This window comes from Podarcis melisellensis, assembly GCF_964234715.1.
Source record: "Podarcis melisellensis genome assembly, chromosome: 1".
Lineage (NCBI taxonomy): Eukaryota > Metazoa > Chordata > Lepidosauria > Squamata > Lacertidae > Podarcis > Podarcis melisellensis.
In genome coordinates, this window is record NC_138528.1 from 53,138,480 (window position 1) to 53,157,747 (window position 19,268).

The following is a 19,268-nucleotide window of genomic DNA, read 5'->3' on the forward strand; positions in this document are numbered from 1 at the left end:
TGAGGTAGACATTTGTAATTGGCACATATTGTCATGTAAAGTTAGATATATATGGTGGAACTGAACACCTCACTGTGGTGAACATTGCCTTTAAGTTGCACTTTGCCAGACAGACAACCTTGTCCTCTTCCCTCCAACATGCTGTTCTGGGAGTTCTCCTGACCCCCTTAGAGCTACTCAGGTGTTGTTGAGGGATGGAAGAGGGGAAAAGCCCTGGAGCAGGGCTGCCAGGACTTATTAGGTAAATTCCACCCATAGATAGCCAACTAAGTCATATTGAGGGTAGATGTACTCAAATCACTGGGCTTCCTCTGGATATGACTAGCACTGGCTATCATGTATATCAGGGATGTCCATTTCCAAGAGACTGTGATCTACTCCCACTATAAAAACATTGGCAGTGATCTAAAGTTGTTGAGCTTCTTCTGGGAAGACTTCAGCAAAGTTGTTGAGCCTTTTTTGGGGGGAGAGGGTGATATATCAGGATCACGAGATCGACCAGGGTCGCTCCGCAGTCAGTTGGTTGATGATGATCAACCAGTTGGACATCCCTGATGTATATGATATGATTCAGACATGGCATGCAGATAGCTCCAGAAGATTCAGGTAGTGAGCCAGGCCACATACTACAAATTAAGACAACTGCTAATGTCACTAACCAAACTTATATACCTGGCATTTCTATCTAGAATAGAAGTGTTACATCACTGGAGGAGGAATTGATTGTGTGACATTCTTTGTGCTGGTGCACCATTTGGCATATCCAACTGTATTATTTTCTGAAGCAGCAAGCCTTTCATCAGGCTGTTAAAGTCATGGAAAGTTCTGCCAGTTCTGAGTTACATTCATTCACTCCTGTTTGCTAGAGCAACAAGCCTTCTGTCAGACTGTTGAATCTTTGAAAGTTTTATGTTGCATTAATACAGGCCTATTTTACCCCGGGAAATCCCATTGGCTTTTATTTCTGCTACAGCCACTTTATTTGCATTTTATTTGCATACAGATCTCTCCAAACTGATGTCAGTGATCTGGATTTTGAACTCTCTGTGTCCCAACATTTTATGCTAATAATAATAATAATAATGAATAATGTTATGACAGTTTCATTTTCCTTGCTATTTTTATTGGTTTTCTATGGGGTTTTATGACAATGAGCATTTATACTTATCTGATTGCAGGGTGTTTATATCTCTTTCTGTTAATCATTCATTCCTCCCATAATTTTCAGCACATTTCCCACAAGAAGTCTGGTGCTTTGTGGTGGTGTTTACTTTTTGAAGTGGATTTTTAGTGTTAGGCCAACAGGAAGCAGCAATCCACTTTAATTGTGCAAATCTAACTTTTCAATATGTGCATTTCAATATTGCCTCCTGAAAAATAGTGACTGTCACCATCAGTTCTGCGACAGACATTTGTGTAGCACTATGTTTTACAAGCTTTTCTGATGGGTTAAAAAAGAAAGTGTTTTCCCACACTTTCCAGTGCATTGCCTCATCATTTTCCTTATCACAAAGAGTCCTTTGCAGAAGCAGTTTTGTTGCAGAAAAGCTCAAGAACCAACTGTAACTTGAATTTGCGAATTCGTGATTGAATCCTGCTCCAAAAGACCAAAAAAATTAAGATGTGCCCCTCAGATGAAAAAGGGAATTGAAATTCAGTTCTGTAGCACAGTAAAGTTTGGGCTTAATTTGGGCATGTTCTTAAGATGGCTAAATATTTTGAAACTAATCCTTACAGCTTCCTTCAAGGAACATCTGTTTGAATTGCAGAGAAATTAATAGCATCCATTTTAGAATAGCTTAATGGTACATATGCATTTCCTTTGATAGCATCACTCAATGTAGGCTGGGAGAGCAAGGTTCTAGTCTCCATTTGGGAGCACAGCTAAACTATAGAACTCACTCCTGCAGGGGGCAGTCACGACCATCAACATGGATGGCTTTAAAAGAAGATTAGACAAATTCATGGAGGAGAAGGGTATCAAAGGCTACTAGCCATGATGGTCATACTTTTCCTCTGGGGTCAGAGACAGTATCCTTCTAAACACTAGCTGCATGGCAAAAGGCAAACTGAAGCATTAGAACTGTTACCTTTTGCTAACAGGGTCCCTTAAGGCAAGCAACTAGGCACAGAAGTTTCTGTCATCAATAATGGCTGCCACCTTAATAACCTTATTGTGCAATGTATGCTGGGATATCACCCATTCATGTGGTCCTATCTTAAAGTTGAAAAAGTGTAGGAGTGTCTTCACAATAATGACTGTTAAAATGAGTGCCACTGGAGCACTGTGTGCAGCTAACAACAACAACAACAACAAATTTATACCCCGCCCATCTGGCTGGGTTTCCCCAGCCACTCTGGGCGGCTGCCAACAGAATATTAAAAATACAATAAAACATCAAACATTAAAAATGTCCCTAAACAGGGATGTGAACCAGCCCTAAAATAATATTAACAATAATCAGTCAGGTCTTGTATCCATAGCAATGACGGTAAGACGAATGATCGCTGGGAGAAGCGCGGAGAGAAGAAACCATGGTGCATCTGCACCAGCACAACCAGATGCCTTCATTTGCCCCAGCTGCAACAAAATATGTCTCTCCTCTATCGGTCTCTACAGCCGCAGCAAATGCTGTAACTCTCCAACAGTGTGACTTCACCCCTCAAGGTGCATTCTTCTGTTATCTCTTGAGACAGACAGATGCCAGCCAATAATTATTATTCATGTTTTATATCCAATTTATCAATTCTCTTCTTATGGGTGGAACCATCAGTTCTGCTGCCAAATGAAGTGCTCATTTCACACCTAATTTGGATTAACCTTAGAACTGTCAAGTGTTTTGCTTCCAACTTGTCTGAAGTCTAATAAGAAAAAGAATAGTTCTGTTTCAAAACATTTCTTCCTAGGGACACAATCGTTAGACATAGCTCCTAATTATGTTTACTACACACCTCTCATTCTCTTTCTGCTGAATAAGGGGGAAAGACTCTCCCCCTCTTTTTCTGCTGACTCAAACGATTTTTCTTTTTGTCATGATGCCCAAAGACACTTAAAACACCATTGTTACATGACAATAGGCTGTATGCATTTGCATTTTGAACATGAGCTGCAAATCCAAATATCCAAGGGGTGAAATAATGAGCTTCACCTTCTTTCTTAGGAAATGTGCTACACTCTGTTCAAAATTAGGTTGTCAGCTGTCAAGTATTCTAGCACCTTGTCCTCTGCCCAATTCTGCCACAGAACCCTTACCATAGTGGATGTGCAGGACAATGTAAGAAGCATATTCTTTCAGATAACCTGGTCTTAATTTGTGCAGGAGTCTGGAAACTAATAACAAACCTTAAACTGGACTCAGCAGCAAGTTTTCTGCAGGTATTTGGTTGGCCCATTGGCCTGGTTCAGCAGGGACTTCATATGTTCTTGGAGAATGAGGGGGCAAGTATGGGAAAGGGGAGATGAAGGCTTGATTAATACTGGAAATGAATATAGCAAGTCAGTAGAGAGTCGCTTTAACATGTCACTTTAACTAGAATTATCCTATTTAATCACTGACATTTGGTATAACTAAAGTGACCGATGTGTCTGCAAGCAACATGAAAAACACACCAGTATCTTAGTATTTAAACTTGCCTGTTCACACACTTACTAATCACACTTGTATTTCATACTCTCATTTGACTTGACCACATCTTTCTGGAATTTTGTTGGATTGATCTAAGAATAAGTCTACATTGGGTCTAGGTCTTTTTGCATGTGTTCAACTCACAAATCCATTCTGCCCTGTTGCTGCACAAGAATTTGTATTTATATTTCCATTTAAATGTCTTTTTTTTTTAAAAAAAAATGTTATCTCAAAATATGCATGACTGATGCTTCTTTGATTTGAGAATGGGGTTGGAAGACAAAGGAAAGTTGCAAAAGTTGGTAGAAATCTAAATTTCAATTTCCACATTATTCCAGAAGGTGCCAGACCAGGTCATAGCAGAATTCCCAAAAACTGATTTTCTCAAGCATCCCTCATGTCAGGGCGACCCAGGTCCTTGCGCTTCTACAGATTATGTCAAAAAAGAACATTTAGTCTTTTCTTTTTGCTACAGCTTTTGAAATCCTGCAGATATTAAGCTTCTTATATCTGGCAATTCATTAGAGTATTCAAGTGTGGCCAAAAAGCTCTGAGTCATTCATTTGCATTTATTATACACTCAACTTTTTCTGCAATAATTATTTAAGGTAAATACACTTTTAAAATCTCTCCTGTATTATCTGTTACAGGATTTATTTTCACTCTCCTTCCCAAGACAGGGTAGTCTGACTTTAAGCTGAATAATGTACCCTGAGTGTCATTGGAAGTAGCCTGGAAGTGCAGGACAAATGAGCATGTTACCTGAAAAATAAAAATGTATTTTGTGGAGAAATGAAGACAGGTGTGGGAAACCTCTTTCAGCCCACGGGCTGCATTCCCTTTATGCATTCTTCTGAGAGCCAGATGGGTTAGAGTCAAAAGTGGAGCAACAAATGTAAGTTTTAGCATTATGCACTTGGCTAGTTTCTACACACACTAACATACTCCCCTCTATCCTCTATCCAGACAAGCAAAAGGCAACTAACAATAGCCAGTTTATTATCGCTTCCCAATAGTTTCCTCATTCCTCCAAGACACTGACCCTTGACACGTTATTAGCCTACAAGCAGCCTTCTGAAGTTCTATAGCTTCAGCTTTGAGTTGTAATTTAGAGGAACTTGGGGGGGGGGGTCTGTTGTTTTTGTAGCTATCCAGCAGTCCTCAATATGCCAGTGCTGGTTTTTACTCCTGCTGTTTCCGCTTGCAGAACCATGGAGGGCTTGGCTAAAATAGCTGCTCCTGGAGTTCAAGGGGAACAGCCTCCACCCAACTCCTGCCAACATTTGCTACTATGGTCTATACTCAGAGCTTATCAGGCACTGGCAAAGAGCCAATGTTGTTTACTTGTAATATGGCCACTTGCCATTATACAAATCTGGCCGCAAATAACTAATGATAATTTTACATATGAATCAGATTTCAAAAATTGTTATAAAAGCTATACCTCTATAGTAATAGGATCTCCATAGTAATCATTAGTATGCACTAGTACACAAGGCTGGCGCAGACTGCCTAACTCTCCAGTGAATCATCTGCTCCATCCAACTTCCTCACTTTCTGCACTGACAAACATTGTCCTCAAAATTATTCCAGCAGTTCTCAGTTCTGGCATTAACTTCCTCCTCCTTCAAGCTTACACTTGTTGACACTTCAAATGTTGCTTCAAATCAAAGTTGAATGATTTTTGGAAGCAATTCCCCATCATGGTACCCCAAGTGGGCCACAGAGGTGAACATACTTGTGGAGTACCTATAGAAAAAAAATGTTTACTTAAAGTGGCACCCTAATAGTGCAGATCAGCAAACCGATCTATGCTCTCAAGGGCACAAAATGCTGTCTTCTGGTAAACTGAGCTGAACAGGTCATTTTAATGGTGGGTGATTCTGTCAATTTCTCTTTCTCTCAGTTTTTCATTTTTCCAATCTTGAGTTCAATTCATATCACCTTGCTTTTTTTTTTTAAGTCTTCATCAGGATTTTACTGTGATTTCCTCCTTACATCCATATTTTGTATGCAATTTTGCTGAATAACCACATTTTAGGGAAACAATTTCCCTAAATATAATGCACTTTTGTATGTGACCCGCATATGCATTTTTGTAGACACTACTTGGCTTGGGAACTGCACTGCAAAAATTCAGAGAAGTGCAAATTTCAAAGGATGACTGTGTTTTGGTGAATGTGTGGTTTCAGAAAGTGCAAATTAGGTAGGCTTGCTTTTAAATGTGCACTGAATCAATTTTCTTCCCCACCCCTGGTTCCTGTCTAATACAGTCAAACTTTGGTTCTCAAACGGCTCCGTTTTCAAACGTTTCGGCTCCCAAACACCGAAAGCCCAGAAATAAATGCTCCAGTTTTTTAAGATTCTTCAGAACTTGAATGTCTGACATGGCTTCCGCTTGAGTGCAAGAAGCTCTTGCAAGCTGCACCTTGGTTCTTGAATGTTTTGGAAGTGGAACAGTCTTCCGGAGCAGAATACGTTCGACAACCAAGGTTTAACCATACCAAATATGTCCATTAGTATGGGCTTCTTTGTGAAGAAAAAAAAATGTAGGAATGAATCAGATATAATTAGACCAAGAACAGGCCTACTCTACACATCATCCTATCTCAACTTAGTAGTAGCTTCCACTGCCTCAGAGGACGTAGCCTGGTACAGCCCATGCAAAATTTTTGTTAGAAAATATCTAAACTATTTTTCAATTTGGCAGGATTTGTATATTTAAGGCAGGGGGTGGGGAACCTTTTTCAGCCATAGAGCTGCATTCCTTAGTGAAGTATGGCCAGAGGTAAATGTGGCTGGAGCAATCTTTGTACAGTCAGCGATTTCCTACACGTGCTCACATACCCTACTCAGTCCTCCATCCAGGCAAGTGAGAAGCATTATTGTAGTTCAAGGAAACATTTCAGCCGGGCAAAAACACTCAGGGTGTAGAGCAGGGCCAGGGAGGGATGTGACAGGACTTTGGTCTTTCAAATTTCGCCTTCCGTTTTGCTCAATTCATTGCATCACATTTGTGACACCCTGCAGTGCCCCCTAGGCTTGATGCACAGAACCGGCTGCACTGCCCCAAATCCACCTCTGGTTGAGACAGTGAGGGCTAAGGAGAGGTCTGAGGGCCAGACAGAGAAAATTGCTGTAGACTCCTGGGCCTGGACTTCCTCACTCCTGATCTAAGAACTCGAGCTCTCTCATCCAAGGTCCAATGGTACCATTTAAGCTATGCTGCAAAGCTGCCTGCCTTCAGAGTCTTGCTGTGTTCCTCCTGAACCAGAACATCTAACACTAGTTCCATTAGACACACCTTACAAAAAAAGTCAGTATGGTGTGGCAGTGAGAGTATCAGACTGAAATTCCTATTAGGCCATGAAGCATACCAGAGGACTTTAGACTAGTCAATATCTCTCAACCTAATCTGTGTCATAGATTTGTTGGTGATCGTATGGGAGGAACTGAACAGGACACCTTGAGCTGCCTCTTGGAATGTGGAGAGATAAATATATGATGTTAAACTGACAAAAAACAAGTGTCTTCTGGTCAATGTGTTTAACGTGTCACCTTTATTCAGTTAACTAACGTTCAACTTTTGAAGGCCCATAGCTCCATGCTAGAGCCAGGGCCGGATTGAGGTTTGAGGGGGCCCTAAGCTACTGAAGGTAATGGGGCCCTTCATATGTCCAGCTGTCCTTTGTCAACAAGAAATTGTTGCTGTTTTGTGTGTTGAATATATGCTATATGGTAATTTATGGACCTAATAGGTATCTAAAGCCATTTGCACATAACAAAATATATATTTTACTAAAGTAATTGTTGAACTGAAATACAATTAAGAATAAGTTTATCTTACATTTTGGAAATGTACATCCAGGTGTGTTTTTTTCCCTTTAATTTTTTTGGGGGCCCCCGAGAGAGTGGGCAGCTTTCTGTAACCTGTGCTCTTAACTTCTATGATTTACAAATAACTTACCTTAGATGTGAATCACTGATCTCCATTGGGGTATCCTGTCCCACTTTATAGCCTTATAGTTAAACCACTATGCAGAAACTTCCCTGAAGTATGTGTATGCTTGTTTTTCATAAGTTTCTCCTCTTGTGGCTCTTGACTGAGTCATATCTAGCAGCATCTGCTGGATAGATCTGGGATTGCAGCCAAGAATAATTTACCTGCTCAAACGCCGAGCAAAGCTTGGCAGAAGCAGTAGTGGCTTCGATATTCTGAGGGAACAAATTCCGCTGAGTGCAGCTCTACACACGAATTTGTACATGGATGATCAAAGATGAATGCACTGGTGGGGACAGCCACTGCTCAGCCAACCTTTTACTCTCTCCTCTTTGCTCCAAGGCATCTCATTAAAGCCAAGGCATTGTATGAAGAACTTCATATTCACATTCCTGATTTTCTTTTCTTTTATGGAATCAGGGGAGGAAAGAGTAGAAGCAAATATCCCATTGACACTGAGGGAAAACAGCTGAGAATGAAACCGGGCTAGGGAATGGAGGAAACTGCACCAAGTTTTGACTAGTCTTGGTGCAGTTTTTCACTCTTTCTCCACCCCCCCAAAACCCCCCCCCCCCCAGGTGATATTTCTTATTTCTTTCCTAAGGACATTTGAAAAGGTAGATAGATGATAGATAGATATAGATGATAGATAGATGATAGATAGATGATAGATAGATATAGATGATAGATAGATAGATAGATGATAGATAGATAGATAGATAGATAGATAGATGATAGATGATAGATAGATGATAGATAGTTGATAGATAGATAGATAGATAGATGATAGATGATAGATATAGATAGATAGATAGATAGATAGATAGATGATAGATAGATAGATAATAGATGATAGATAGATAGATGATAGATAGATGATAGATAGATAGATAGATAGATGATATAGATAGATGATAGATAGATAGATAGATAGATAGATAGATAGATAGAGATATGATTTCAGGCACAGCACTGAATGGCCATTTCCACGTAGTGCTTCAGGTGTGGAGCCAGAACCTTAAAGATTGCCCCAGACTCTTCAGAGCCTTATTTGCTTAATTTGTCTCTCTTTCAGTGAACATTTCTTTCTCTCTTAACTGCCAAGGCATGGCTGTAGGCTTCCAGGGAATTGAGCACTCACTCTCCTTTATATCATCTATCAAATAAGATCCCTGCCTCTGATCTTCCTTAACAGAAGTAATCCAAATAAATTCTTCCTTTGCCAAATGTGGAAGCTGCCTTCATGGAGCAAGTGCAAATGAATTCACAGAGTGCTCCCCCCCTCCCCTAGAAAACATGCAGGCACAGACCTGCTCTCTTCCTCACACACTTGTGTGCACACACACACAGAGAGAGAGAGAGAGAGAGAGAGAGGCACACAGACTACGTAGAATGCCTTGAAGAAACTGTAGCTAACCACCTTATTAGTATTCCTCTCTCCACTGTGTTTCACTTGCAGCAAGGGAGGGCTGAGCAAAATGCAGTAGAACAGGGACAGAGACAGAGCTGGCAATCATCTCAATGCAGGCTGCTGGATGTAGGGGGTGGAGGGGGGATGCAGCAAAGCAAGATTAATAACCTTGCCATAATCCCGTGCACCCTGGCAGGAGGTGCCTCTGGTGACCAATCCGTCCCTCTCTTGATTAATTAGACAGCGTGAGTGAGTGGCTGGCAGTCCACCTGGCTTTTTTGAGGGGGTGGGGGGCTCCCTGCATTTGCCGTTCTTTGAAACCTCTACCCATCAGGGAAGGTAACAGTGAGACGTACCATCTGCAGCATACACAGCCGCTATTGGAGGCTTACCACTGACAGTTTTGCTATACAGTTTTGGTGAGCAAGGAGCAAGGTGTATCGTGCAGAGGGGGGATTTCTATCATTGGGCCACTGATTCCTACCCCCCCCCAATAGTGTTTGAATTCTGGACTTACTTTTGGCAAAGTCTCTTGGACACCTTTTCTCTCCCTCCCCTCCCCAGGGTTGGATGGTCAGGAAATGGTGGACCATCTGAAAACTAATTTTTGTGCTCCTGTGTGACTTCGGGTACAGCTGGAGGAATTTTAATTGCCCTTGGAGAAGTTTTATTAACAGGGGGAACTACCAGAAAGGTAAGTCAAGAGGTGTTGCCACCTTTTCCTTCCTTCCTTTTTCTTTCTGTTCCATGAGATTTTTTCCATGGTTGAAAAAGAGATTTGGGTATATAGAGAGAGTGCCTTATGCCATGCTGGAGTTGCCTCTAGGTTCAAGTGCTTGTCTTTTACAACTCCTTTGCTCTTTCTTTGCTGGGCAGGATAGCACCTTTCAAAGAATCTTGCATACTGCTGATGCACAATGTTTTGAAAATGTATTTTGAAAGCTTGTTTTAGAGGATTTCTGTGGCTTGTGGAAAAATAAGTGTATAGTATACACTAATAGCCTACCTTCCTATAGCCTACCTCTATTGAGGCATTAACTTGGATTTGAGTCCTTGTGTTCCCTTAGCTGGTACTGGGTTTTTTTTTTTACCCCTTCCTCCTCTGTGCATTTCTGCCTGCTCAGCTGAAATGATGGATATGTGGGTTCAGAAAGCTGCTCCTGCTACTCTTGGCTAGTGTAGATTGATAGCAAAATGGGAATTAGTCAGGGTTTGTGAGCTGCTGCTTCTTATATAAAGTTTCTCTGTGATGTCTGTGTCGCTGGTGGGACTTGGGTGCACAGATTTATCTTCATAGGCTGTCTTTCTTTTTCTTGCCTGGTCAGTATGTTAGCCACATCTGATTTTCCTAGCCCCTTTCAATGTTTGTGCGAAGGTGAGATGCATATATACATCTAAAGCAACACTTGGACCACTGTGGTTTACTGTGACAGATTGTTTCCCTGAGTCTGGTGGTTTAGCTTTCATGTTCATCCTTGCTTCGTGTACAGGTGTTGAAGTGAAGGATCTGAGATTCTCTTAGCCTTTTCCACCTTGCAATTAGTCTTTCAGAGTGAAATGTGATTGCAGTGGAGTGACACGAAAGGACTCCTTCACCGGAGTATTTTGATTGCCACACTGACATCACATTGGTTTTTCAAGAGGCTGAGGAACCTTCTGTAAATACAGGAGTAACGGTTCCCAAGAGGGCTTGCTGGGAATATCTTGCTCCATCTTAGTGCATACATGTGAATTATTGGATGCAGTTTGAGACACTCATTGGATGTGAGATGTATACAGTTAGGAAAAGGCAGAGGTTGCATCATGTCACGAGCGATCTTTTTATGCAAGTCTATATACATATAATGTTTAAATGGTGATATTTGATACTTAACCTATCAATAAAGGCAAAACTACTTGATTGCCTTTTTATTTAATATGTTCAATAAAGAGAGTTTTATTTCCTTAAAGGCTGTGGTACAGTTAAACTGAAAACTTAATAAAAAGGCTCTGTCACAGCACAAATCAAAGCGCCTAGTGATGCCATGTGTGTGTGTGTGTGTGTGTGGCTTGCCTGTCACTTTCTCCTTGAAGGTTTAGTGATTGTTTTTGCAGAAAATAGATTGAAGAGGGGGAGGTGTTTAAAGAAGGTAAGGTAAACCCAGATGCATTTTCCTTTTCATCTCCTGAAAGCAATATGCCAGCCTGCCATTCGTGTTGCTGCTCTGAAATATGACATTCCAATCTCTCTCTAGTTAAGATGACATTTACTTTAGATTTGTTTTGCTTTGGCATTTCTTCTACAAACTGCCTGTCCTTCCATTCAACACAAGGATTGCAAATGCTTCGTGACGGTATTCATTTTCTGGGTTTGAAAACATTTTACATACATCTTCGAAACAGTGTCTTTTGAGATACAAAGATCTAAGGTGATGGAGGAAACTGATGTTGCATGGGATACCCTGAGGATATCAAATCTAAAGGTGCAGAGAGGTAACAAGAGACAGTCTTGTGCTTTTACTTACTGAGGTCGAGCTGTCCTCAGCAGGAGTTTGGAAAGACTTTCTACTTGACATGAGGCAATCATTGAGTTGCTAAATAGGTGAATAGATGATGCTGTCATTTGTAGTTGGACCAAATTGCATGAAATTATCATATGAAAGTGAGAAGCATTTCTGTCCTGCAATGCTGTCTGCCTGTTAGTATTTGTTGGGTGCCTCTTAAAAAAACAATTTGTAACACTGCATTATTTCCATTTTCAACCTGGATTTCAAATCAGTGTAAGTTATCTGAAAGTCATACTGGATAGGATTTCAAATCTAGACATTCATAACTCACCGTCAGATAGCAAACATATTAACTTGGAAGTAAGGCTTGCTAAGTTCAATGAGACGTACTCCAGAGTAATGTGCCAATGAGAATGTAGCATTAAAACCCAACAAAACTGTTTTGGTACATTTAAATGTTGATGTCCCCCCCACACACACACACCTACTCAATTATCCTTTAAAATCCAGCAGAGCTAGACTGTATTGCAGAACTACACCTCAGCCAATAAAAAGGCGGTACTGGCATATTCTGTGGCAAACTAGCTGATTTATGAAAATCCAGGAGCATTTTGGGAAGTAAAATAGAAACTTGTATATGGTCTCAGAGAGTGTTTTACTTGGTTTATTATAGGTATGGATTTTCTTTTTCAAGTGTGTATGTTTTCCCCCCATTTCAACACTGCAGAAGATACCACAGTTCATTCTGTGGGTATATTGCTTCAAGTATTATGTAAAAGTGCACCTTTCTATATTCTGGTACTTGTCAATGTGTTGCTATGGGAAAGTCTCTGAGATGGCACAAACCAAAGTAAAGTGACACTGCAGTGAACAGTCCTCAGCAAAGATGTAGGCGAAATGGAAATCTGAAAACATATTATCCAAACATTTTAAGAAATGTGGTTAACAATTTTTTTAAAGTTTGCTTCTTCCTCCTTGAGTAAGGTATGATCACTCAGTTGTTCCTTTTGCTGTTGAAATCATTTAGCCCTCCAGGCCCTATGACTCTTGCTCCACATCCCAAAACCCTAGGCACTTTACACATGAATTCTTCCTTTCCTCTGAAACATGCTGGGATGACAACTGGCAAGGTCATCTTGGAATGCTAAATGGGAAACAAACAAACATTGATCTACCAAAAACACAAATTGTGTGGGCTGAGGATGATGCGTACAGCCAAGTGGTTAATTATGTCTTCTTAGTATGGAATAGTATGTCCCATGGAAGTGATGGTGGTGGAATTGGTGACAAATTGAACAGCTGTGATAGTCGAAGGAGTTACACCTAAAGTCACTGTGCTCATCTTTTTTTGACAATAAAATTCCCTTGTAGTGAATCAAATTATGCAGATGGTGTGGTTGCCAATGGGAAAAAATGGGTGTTAAAATAAGAACCACTGGGAAATTGTTTTTATTGCATATAGAATTATTTAATTCCCCTCATAACTTTCTGCTCATTTCAGAACAGCCAACTTATTCATGTTTCTTTCCTTCAGCAGATGCCTAGGATAAAACTTATTAAAGAGCCTGAATGTAATCTTCCCACTCCTTGAAACAGCAGTCTCATAAGGACACCATCCCAGTGACCTAGGTACCTAGTTCATTAAACCCCCTTTGAGCTCTCTGAACTTAGAGCACCTTTTTGCTGTTTGTCCTTTATGAAGTGTTTTGCTCCAATTGGCTCCTGAAGAGACTTTTGGACCTATGCATTTACACCTTTTAAAACTTTTTCTGGTCAGTTTTACCAAGAAGCAGTCGCTTCAAGCATCAGATTCCAAAAGGAAAGCATCATTCTGCATTTTGTATTTCTTAAATCAGTGATGCCTTAGATCAGTACAGCTCCAATCATCCCGGACTATAGGTCAGGCTGGGTGAAGTTGAAGCAGTTGAAATCCCACAACATCTGAAGAGCCAAAAGTTAGCCACCCCCATCTGAATTTATTAGCTCCTGCCCAAAGCAAAGGGTGTGACCTGGACCTTTCACATCAGGTGTAAAATGCCTAACTCTAGCACTGTTTGTTTGCTCTGCTCTAAAACTGTCTCGTTGACTAGTCCAAGTCATCTTGTCAATAGTAACTACATATCAAGTGTTCAGAACTCGTATCAACAGTTCTCTATGCTAGGGATGGCAGAATGTAAACCACATTAGATATCTAGCAGTTTATGGTTGCTGGGATTCTTGCAAGGGATGGAAGACAAAGTGGACCATTGCCTGGTTCAGCAAGACACTTCCTTAAGAAATGTGCACATGAAGATCATGTAGCACATACCAGATAAGTTTTTTTAAAAGTGAAAAGGGTCCCAAGTAAACACTGTTGCTTTATAAAATAGATACAAAACCTTATTTATAATTTGGTGGTAGTTTCACCACTTTCTCATCTACTAATTCTTGGTGTTTTGGGTCATTGCACTATTGGTAGATGGGTTTGGTTGCAAGAATACTTTGAAACTCTAAGCTTCTAAAATGATGTACAGTGAGGAAAATTTATTGAATAGGCTAATAGCTATTCATCAAACAGTATTTCATGAATCTAATGAGTAATGGCAGGGAAGCTGAAACATGGGATGCTCTCATTTGAGTTGTACGCATTCAAATTATGGTTATTTTAAGGAAGTAAAAGCAATCATCCTTGCTCTTGCAGAATTCCATTTTAAGAAAATAATAAATAATGATCATTTAAAACTGATAAAGCACCTACAATTTTCTAACCACCGTACATGCATTAAAAATAAGACAGACCTGCCTGAAGACTCACAGTCTAATACATGAGCTACAAAATGAAAAGGGGATGGGGAGGAAAGAGAAAAGCAAACATTGGGAAAGCTGCTTCTTTTCTGGCTGATAGATGGGGGCAGACTGGTCCTTACTATGCCTTTATGTTCATTCACACAATGTCGCTTTGCCTGCTTCTTGAAAAGTGTGACACTACTGTCAAAGCAGAATGTGGGCCCATCCATGACCCATGAATCTGACTGTGAGCAGATATGAGGAACAATGAAGAACCTCTGAAGTGTGGTTTAATTACTTAGAAATTACTTACTTAGGTTCTAGATACGGTATGCACAACAGCATTCTGGGTCACTGAGATTTTCAGAGGCCCTGCTGATGTTGCCACACTCTCCTGAAATTAAACCAGAGGCCACTCGAAGTAGGGTCTTTATTGTGGTGGCATCTGCCGTGTGGACTTACTTCCCTTTAAAACTAAGGCATGCACTTATTACTATATGTTTTTGGAACACACCAAAGTATTTTCTGTTTGCTCAAGCATTCCCGGATCATTGCTATTGTCTGGTGTGTGTGTTTTTGTGGGTCACCCTGGGGGAATTTATATTACTACCATGTATTGTATCATTTTTATTTGGTTTTTTATTATCATATGGGTTTTGGACACGCCTTTGAAATTCTCAAATATTAAGCAGTATACAGGTGGTGACCATTTTGCATGGGGGCTCCATTCCTGGCCCCAGTGTGCGTCAGTGGAATGCATATAAGTGCACCACACCCCATTCTGCCCTGTCCCCATTTCCCCCACCCTGCCCCTGTTCCAACCCAATTCTTCCCACCTCCACCTCCCTATTCCACCTTCTGGGTCCAAAAGGACCCACACGTTGGCTATCACATGTCAATTGCACAAGCCTAAAATGATTGCCGCCTGTATCAGTGTGATAGATGCCTAAGGCTGTAATCCTAGACTTATTTGCTTACCTGCGAGTAAGCCCTATTAAATCCAACAGTCTTAAATAACAAGAATCAGTTGGCAATATCAGTAGTTCATTTGACCCAAGTGAAAGTATAAATGTGTTCAATCATCTGTTAACAGTGTTTATGTAATTTGTAAATGTGCTGTTGTTGAGGTTCTTTAAACATAATTCCTTCTTGAACCCAGGATTTTTTTAAAAATAATGATTTTCCATTGAAACATTTTAGAGAGTTCATTTGCAGAAAATTGGCTATGTGTTTAACTTCTTAGAGTACAGAAGTAGCAACAGCATAACAGTGACCAGAACAAGCCAGTCTAGGACAGAACTCATGAACAACATTGCTGTACTACATGCAATGATTCTATTCAGAGCAAATGGCATGTGATGTCCAAATTGTCTATCTCTATACACATATAAAATGCAGTAGCAGACATTGTAATTCATGTTAGCAGAGGCTGCCTAATCCCTTCCCCATCAATGATTATTTTGCTAACTCCATCTTCTTACAGCAGTTTCTATAGACTACTTATTTATATCCTAACTTTGGTCTTCTAGGCAAGAGGACCATTCAGTGCAGCCTACAATATCTTAAAATAAAGCAATATAACAAAATGAGAGGCATACTTAAATAAATCATCAAAAACAACAAAAACAATGTGAAATTGCAGACGCTTCAGAACAAAACAGTCAGGCACAGGAAAATTAACTAAAAATGCAAGTACTAATGTGCTCCTGAGTGCAGAACAGGGGTGGAGATCCTGTGATCCTCCGGATGTTGTTGTACTTCAAGTCCCATAATTCTCAGCCAGCATGACCTATGGACAGAGATGATGGAAGTTGTAATTCAACATTATCTGGAAGGCCACAGCTTCCCCAACAGTGCTGTAGAATGGTGTGCACTTGCTACACATTAGTTATTGATTTGCAGAACATGAATATTTATCCCCATCATGGAATTATTTTGGGAGCACCAACAAGTAAGTTGAGTGTAGGTTAAAGCCTTCTGGATATAGCTGCTATGTCCAGCTACAAAACAGACCTGCTGGCCTTAGCCTTTGATCACAATAGGTATACATTCTATTTAGCATGCTATTAAACCTTCCTCTGAACAAAATTCACCAAGGCTGCAATGCTATGCTGTATGGAAGTAAGCATCACTGAGGTTCATAGGAATTGCTTGAAGACACATACCTAAAATCAGGCTGCATACTCCTTGCCTCTTAATCTCTCCAGACCTCTGTATTTTGGAAAGACTTCTTCATTATTATGCAGTCAGCCAGAGGATGAAACTAAACACTATAAAGTCTACTTAAGTCAGAAGCTGAAGGTAGCCCAGGAAAAGTTTTCTGTATTATTAAGCTGTGTTAGAAGCAGCTCAATATGAGGATAAACTGTACTAAATACAGACTTTGGAAACCAGATGGTGAATACTGTGTGTTCTTTGCCTCTTGTGCCAGCTTTTTGGAAGAGACTATTTTTGTGATGCTTGAATTTCAAGGCTATTTTGCAGGAATCTTTAACCATAATTGCCTCTTTTGTACCAGTGTTCTTCTTTCACATATTACATTAACATGTATATTGGTGGCCAGTGATGGTGAATGGCAGATGCTGAAAAGTTTAGCGTAACTTTGAAGGCCCTGCACACATAAGCTCCATGAATGGAAGACCCTCTCTGCTCACAGAGCAAAACTGTAGTATCCACACCATACAATCTGGGCATGTATAGGCTGAGTCAATGTGGTCTGCAATGCCAGAAAAGGCAGAAACTCAGTGATGCATACCAACCCTACATATGCAAAGGTCAATCCATTACATTTTCATTTATATTCTGACATTTATATTCCATTTTTTCCATCATGGAACCCAAGGTATACGTCTGGTTCCCAAGGAGTCATCTATCCAGGTACTAACTAGATCCAGACTTGCTTAGATTCAGCACAGCAGTAGCTTCATGTATATCTAGGCCATGTCTTAGGATGGTGCCTGTATTCTTGGTAAGGTCATGTGAAGTACGACAACAAGCAAATCTATGGAAATACCAAAAGCCCAAATACCAATAGTAGGAAGTCAGCCATGACATCTTCACAGCCGTTCCTGGTCCCGCAATTGTCAATCATATGGTTGGAGAGAAGGGCAACACCTCCTGAAGTCCCTAAGTTGGATATAATGCAGAAGTCCATCAAAGAACCTTACAACCAACCCGGTACAGAGGTGTGCATGCTTTTATTTTCTCCTTTGCCACTGACATCTGTTGGATAACCTTGTGACCCTTATTCTGTAGGAGGTTAGTCCTCAGAAACCATAAAAGTACTCACAAAACCAGGATTCCCTGGCAATCAGCTTTATAGAATAAGCAGCTTTTCCCAGTCCTGAGAACAGTGACAGAGGAGAATGGTAACTACCCCTCCCCTCCCTTGCTCATAAGAAGTTGGCATTTGCAAGTTGATTTTAAAAGACTTAAAAGTCTCCTTCACTTTGTAAAAAATACAAATTATTTTCTCCTTTTGGTTGGTTCTGAAGATGTTGTAAAGTTCCAATGCACAACCCCTATTAAGGTTAATGAGACTTGTACCACTATTTGTGAATTGCAAGGCAACCCAGTAGGATAGGGTTGTTGTTGTTGTTGCTACCACCACATGAATGCAAAGCAGTGCTGTGTTGCATTTGCACTCTAGTTACTCCTGTTAAGTTTGTGACTAGGCCAGTGATGGGGGGACGGGACTGGTAGCCATCCAGATGTTGCTGGATCAACTCCCATTTCCCCTTATCATTGCCCATGCTGGCTGGAGGTGATTGTCACATGTTCCCCATTATTGTTTTAGCCCTGTGCAGTTTGTGAATGAATGAATGAATGAATGAAATGTCACTCACAGGCTAAAGCCACATAAAAAGCATTGTGCCTCTTTTAACAAACTCTGAAACCACTTATTCTCAACCAGCAAAATATCTGCTGTTATGACAGGTGTGTGTGATTATGCATGGAGGGAAGGCATGTATTTACAAGGAACATTGATAATGCTCTGTGCATGGGCACACATTTGTGTTACTGAAGCCAGGCACACATAGCCATATCCTGGGTTCCTTGGCAGTGAAGATGGGGTCATGATTTGGAGGTTGTTGATCTGTTCTTATCCTCAAAATTCCAGTGCACTTGAATATGATGCTTGAATTCTTCTCCATCTCTGCGAATGTCTAACTTTCACTTATGTGGGTTGAAGTATAGGGAAAGAACCTACTTCCTAGTAATGGTAACTTAGCCATTGAAAACTAGGCCTTCAATTGTGCTTCTTATGTTGGAAATGTGTAACATCTTCCGGTATGTGAGTCACATTGAACTCAGTGAGGCTTACTTTTGAGTAGATGTGCATTTTGATGCCTAAAGCAGAACAGCAAAAACAGTCAAGGTGCATTGTAACCCATGTTTAGTTCTGTCTGTGTATTCCTCAGGAACAAAATGGAATGCAAAATCCTCTTTGGCAATGCCTTATTAGATCTCACCCCTTCATTCATCCACATTAGTCAAAGAGTGAAGAAGCGTCTTCTGTTTTCTCTGTTGGCTTTCCTCATACTTTGTTGGGGATTGAGCTCTCAGCTGAAATAGTGCTATGTATGGCGAAGCCTTTCTCATCAAGGAAACGTTGATGATCTTAACATGTTACTGGCAATATAGTAGCTGCATTTCCCCACCTGTCTGCCAGTGTAGACTCTTCTATTCACAAAAGAGCCTCTGAGAAAACTGGCAGTGTTCAGCAGTACATTAATATGCAGCTCATGCAGCCTGTCATTGACATTGTGCTGGGGAGAGCATCTTTCTTCCAAGTGAAGCACTAAAAGTCCTGGATCGTCTAACCTGAATCCTGAAGACAAATCCTCTTCACTTATTGCATACCTGTAGTTATTCAGGATGGTGCCAAAGTAGAGTATCTAAGTGCATTGATGACTAATACTGCATCCTTCCCAGACACACTGAGAGTGTGAGATTCTGGTGTGTGTGTGTGTGTAGGA

At 40.6% G+C, this 19,268-nt stretch overlaps 1 protein-coding gene across 4 annotated transcripts in view; it reads left to right on the forward strand.

Moving 5' to 3' along the window:
• The first annotated feature begins 8,968 nt into the window (after nucleotides 1-8,968).
• Nucleotides 8,969-19,268, forward strand: part of LRRC4C (leucine rich repeat containing 4C) — a 611,700-nt gene continuing 601,400 nt past the window's right edge. For 2 of the 4 annotated variants that reach the window (XM_081891622.1, XM_081891624.1), the window contains exon 1: nucleotides 8,969-9,731. The gene's annotated coding sequence lies outside the window, so the exon portion shown is untranslated. The remainder of the gene's footprint in view (nucleotides 9,732-19,268) is intronic. The other 2 variants (XM_081891619.1, XM_081891621.1) reach the window with 1 other exon arrangement.